Source organism: Narcine bancroftii, chromosome 8 (genome assembly GCF_036971445.1).
Source record: "Narcine bancroftii isolate sNarBan1 chromosome 8, sNarBan1.hap1, whole genome shotgun sequence".
Classification (NCBI taxonomy): domain Eukaryota; kingdom Metazoa; phylum Chordata; class Chondrichthyes; order Torpediniformes; family Narcinidae; genus Narcine; species Narcine bancroftii.
Window position 1 is genome coordinate 42,338,955 of NC_091476.1, and position 5,608 is coordinate 42,344,562.

General features: G+C 37.3%; 1 long non-coding RNA gene across 1 annotated transcript; it reads right to left on the reverse strand.

Annotated features, from left to right (window-relative positions):
* Positions 1–2,143: 2,143 nt before the first annotated feature.
* LOC138741726 (uncharacterized) lies at positions 2,144–5,049 on the reverse strand. Its single transcript, XR_011343714.1, has 3 exons — positions 4,874–5,049; positions 3,699–3,756; positions 2,144–2,261 (listed from the first exon to the last, which is right to left on the reverse strand). It is a non-coding gene; the product is annotated as an uncharacterized lncRNA (long non-coding RNA).
* Between the last annotated feature and the right edge of the window lie 559 nt (positions 5,050–5,608).

Sequence of the window (5,608 nt, forward strand, 5' to 3'; positions counted from 1 at the left end):
ACATCAATTTTTGTTTAGATGGAATAAATTTGTTACAACGATATAATGTGTTTATACTAAAACATTTAATGAAGTTATGGATAAAGAAAAATAAAATGACAGGCTCTCGGGGTAAATTATCAGCTTTGACTCCGTTGTATAATAATCAACTTATTTCTTTTTCAATGCATAATCGAAGTTTATTGTATTGGAGGTTTAAAGGTGTGAAAAATTTGGGAAATTGTTTTAAAGAGGGTAAATTTTTATCTTTCAATCAGATGAGGGAAGGTTTTGGTGTTGATAAGAACTCTGTTTCTTTATTATCAAATTCAATCTTTGGTAAAATGTAAGTTTGGTAGAGATATGATTTTACCTGAAATGACTAAATTTGAGACTTTTCTTATGAAGATACCAGAGAAGGGTTATATTTCATCTATGTATCAAATATTACAGGATGGTATGGATAAAAATGGTTGGGATAGATCTAAAATTAAATGGGAAGCGGATACTGGTTTTACTTTTTCCGAAGATGATTGGTTAGATATCTGTTATTATAGTGTAACTAGATTGATAAATGCACATTATGCAATGATTAACTACAATTTTTTACATCAATTATACTTAATAGCTGAAAAATTAAAAAGTATGATTTGTGTTTTAGATGTGGTAATTCTGTTGGAACTTTTTTTCATGCCGTTTGGTCATGTATACATATACAATCTTTTTGGAAGAAAATTCAATCATTTTTAGAATATCTGTATAAGATTAAAATAGTTTTAGATCCATCAGTATTTTTATTGGGTAGTTTGCAACCTCTGAAAGGCTTGGGATTAGATAAGTTTCAGCTTGCTTTTGTATATTTAGCTTTATCCGTAGCGAAAACATGTATTGCTAGTGTGTGGAAAGATACAAATATGATTGATATTAATAGATGGCATAATGAGATGAAATATTGTTTAATAATGGAAAAAATTACATATGTTTTGCATGATAATTATATATTTTTTTATTAATGTGGTGGTTATATTCAGAATATTTACATTTCAATTTATATTGATTAGATCTTAATATGTATATTTAATTTTTCTTTAATATTTTTTCTTTTTTCTTTCTTTATGGCTCTCCTTAGGAGAGTTGGCTGAAGGGGGGGGGGGGTTCTTTTCTTTTCTTTTTTTCTATATATAAAAAAATAACATTCATGTTTATGGTTAATTATTGTATATGCCATATATTATTTGTTTTTTGAATGAATAAATAAAGTTTAAAAAAACAGGTATACAGACATAACACACATACAGACAAGTGATAGATATACACATTATATATGTACATTTATTCAAAAAATATTTTTAAGAAATAGTAGAGTCACAGAGACTTGTTTGTCTTTGGATTTTTTTCTTTGGAACGAAGAAGGATGAGAGCGACTTAATAGAGGTCTACGAGATTCTGAGAGATAGAGATAAGGCTGACAGCCAGACCATTTTTTAGAGAGTGAAGAGTAACAGATGCCAGAAGACATCTGTATAAATTGAAGGGAGGAAAGTTTAGGGGAGAATCAGGGAAAGTTTTTTTTGCATAGAGAGTTGTGTATGCCCCAATTCCCTTGTCAGGGGTGGTGGTGGAGACTGAAACATTAGGGGCATTTAAGAGATTCTTAGGCAGGCACATAGATGAACGAAAATTGGAGGGATAGAAGGTAGGAAGGGTTTAGAATTTTTTGGTAGAAATATATAGGTCGGCACAATATCAAGGGCTGAAGGGTCTGTGCTATGCTGCTATGCTCTATATTCGATGTTTTTAGCAGTGATTTAACTGTCTCTCTGCCCATGGGAATAAACTTTTCCTTAGCCTGTTGTTTCTGCTCTAATTCTCCTCTATCTTTTTTCCTCAACAGAAGTAGCTGGAAGAGGCTGTGTGCATGGTGGTAGGGGTGTTCACTGATTTTGTGAGCCCTCTTCAAATAACAACCCCAGAAAATTCCATCAATCGGTGGGGGGGGGGGGGGGAGGGGGGAGGGTGTTGGGGAGAATCCTAGTGATCCTCTCTGCCACTTTTATGGTCCTGTGGATTGTCTTCCGATCCGATGCTCTACAGTGACTGTACTTTGAATGATTTTGTGACATTCATGCTCGGTGTCAGTGGAAGCTTAGATACATACCTATGTGATGGTTTATACAAGGCTGGGATGTGTGAGCATAGAGGGCATGCAGTTCCACAGTTGCATTCCATTGAGTGTTTGATACTGAATTCCCTCCCAAATTCACTCGTGGTGTCTCCTTTTCCTATGTCACAATGAGATTACATTTTATTTTAATTGTAGGACATAGAACACTATCCCACAGAAAGAGATGCTCAGCCCTTCTAGTCTGTGCCAAACTATTCTAACTCGATCTATTGACCTGCACCCGGACCATATCCCCCCCATGTCACTCCCATCCAGGAACCTGCGCAAATATTCCTTGTATGTTGAAATGAGCCCTCATTCATCACTTCAGCTGGCCAGCTTGCTCCATGTTCGCACCACTCTCTGTGTTAATTTCCCCCACGTGTCCCCTTTAAACATTTGACCTTTCACCTTTAACCCATATCCTCTCATCCTTTGTCTCACCTAACGTTAGTGGAAAAAAGCCTGCTTGCAACTATACTCTCATTACCCCCAGAAAGTTTTGTATACATCCATCAAATATCCCCTCATTCTCTGACGCTTCAGAGAATAAAGTTCTAACCTATTCAATTTTTCAGCTCCTCAAGTCCCAGCCAACATCCTTGTAAATCTCTGCACCCTTTCAATCTTATTGATATCTTTCCTGGAGTTAGGTGGTCAAAAATGTGCACAATTCAGTCTCATTAGTGTCATACAACACAATAACATCCTGACTCCTCTTCTCATTACTTTGACGTATAATGTTCCACAAGCCAAAAGCTGTCTTTACAACCTTATCTACTTGGACACCACTTTCAGGAATTATTTCAAGAACTCTCTGTTCCCTGACTCCTTAGTGCCCTACTGTGTATTTTCTACCCATGTTAGTTCAAGTTCAAGTTCAAATTTATTATCTCCGATTGCATAAGTACATCCTGACAAAACGGTGATCTCTGGTCCTCAGTACAATAACATGCAGATGTACAACCAGGTATAAAACACATACAGGCAAACAGTACACATGCAGGACAAATATACATATATAAAAATAAATATTGTTCTGTAAATATTAGAGTCTCGATGGTGGATGTGAGCAGTTTCTTTGGTCAGTCAACATTCTCCCTGCACATTGGAAGAAACTGCTCCTCAGCCTGGAGGTTCTGGCTCTGATACTCCTGTATCTCTTTCCCAATGGGAGTGGCTGAAAGATGCTGTGTGCGGGTGTCGCGTTGGGAAGAGTATCAGGTTTGGTGGGTTCACAGAGAGACGAGTCTGGTCACAACTGTTACAATTGCATGTAACTTTAATTAGCACACAGGAGACAAACAGGGGAGAACATTAAATGATACTCAATTACTATTTCACTTAATCAACGATATAAACATTCATCTCAGACCAAGGTTGAACTCCGACAATTGTGAACCTGTACTCGATACACTCATACACTTAATTACACACACTACAAACAGAAATTCTTACACACACCCGGTTCCTAGATCAGTGGAGGTGCAGCTCTCTGCAAGTATTGATTTATCTCAATACTACGCCTCAGCATCAGTGGTAGTGCACACCTTACCCGTGATACTTCCAGCAATGTCCTGGTCTGTGCCATGGAGTGATGTCCAGAGCTTGGACTACAAGGCGAAGAGAAAGAAATGTTTTATACAGCTCTGATCTGGAAGTCTAACTATTAATGACCCTAGGTGATTTAAATTAGCCAATGACAAGGTATAAATTCATGGGTACCCAGAGTCCAATCTTAATTGACTGGTGAGGTGATTTCTGAATATGCTTCAGACAGGTAGGATACGTGACCACATGCAATTCACAATATTCCATACAGGCAGGGAGGCCACGTTTCCTTCACACACAACAGGGTGGTAGGGTTCCTCAACTATTTTGTTCACCCTCTTCAGAAAACAATCCTGATAGATCACATCAATTGTGGGGAAGAAGGGGGAATGGAGACCCCAGTGATCCTCTCTGCCTCTCTTATGGTCCTGTGGATTGACCTCCAATCCAATTCTCTACAGCAACCATACCACACTGTGATGCAGTTGGCCAGGGCACCCTTGTTAGAGTCCCTGTAGAAAATTGACATGAAGTCCTTTCAAAGTGCAACACCTCACCTTTATTTCTCTGCATGAAATTCCATCTGCCATTTTTCATCCCACTTTTACACCTGATCTAGATCCCTTTGTCATTCTTGGAAGCCTTCCTTGCTGTTCACAGCACCTCCAAATTTGTGTCATCTGAAAACTTGCTGATTCACTCTGATTGTCGCCAAAGCCATGAAAGATGGATCAAAACTGCAAATTTCTCTTTCTTTTACATGACTTCTCAATCTTGAAACTTCCCAAATGATCTTATTTATTTTAAGGTATTTGCTTCTGGGGTGAAAGAACAGGATGGTTTTCTTGTATTTTTTAAAAATAAAATTTTATGAAGAAATAAAAGAGACCATTATTGCTGAAGTTCCAGCTCTGCTAAAAATTCAATTTCAAACATATATTCTTGCAATATGTGACATGTTAAATTCCTCTGAGATTTTTTGTTACAGGCCTCAACAAAAAGGCAAGGCTTGGCAAAGTGACATTCTGCTTTTTATATATATTTTTGATATATATAAATGCAGAACTTGTTTATATATAAGTCAAAAGCAGTTTATATTGCCAAGAAAACATCCAATCCCAATAAAATTTACAAATCCAATTTCACTGATCTGTCCATGAAAATATTGATTAAACTAACCAAAAAGAATTTATGCAGATACTTTGTCAGTTCAGTCGTGCTGATGAATTTAAGGAGTCTGTAGAGATTTGACATGTCATCAAATACTCTGTTCAACTTCCACAGGTGTACTGTGAGAAATATACTGACTGGTTGTATCAGGGTCTGGTTTGGTAACTTGATTGCCCAGGAGGTGGAAGGCTGTAAAAGATAACAAACATAGCCAGGTTCATCACAGTCTCCAACCTACCATCAATTAAAGATGTATATGCAAAGTACTGCCAACATCATCAAGGACCCCCATCACGGCTACTGTCCACTGAAGGTACAGAAGTTTGAAGACCGGCACCTCCAGATTTCGTTTCAACAGCTATCAAGCTACTGTACCTCCCCAGACTATCCTATGTAATCTCAGCACAAAAAGAACTGAATATATTATTGTAACACCACGATTTTTCTTGCCCTATGATCATTGTAACTATTTATTATTTATCTGTTTTGTATTTATTATCTCTTCTTAATTTAATTTGATACAACCTTTTGTTTTTTTTCTCCACAAAGTACCTGTTTGGCCTTAGCAAGTAAGAATTTCAGGACATGTGCACATTGTACAACGTGGATGATAAGAAAGTCATGATCTCATATTAAATCCGAATGCAGCCAAGGCAGACTTTGAACTAGCCAAAAGTGTCAGTAAATGGCTCCAGGGGTGGCTGTTCACATCTGAGATGATTTCAGGCCCAACTTCAAAGCATT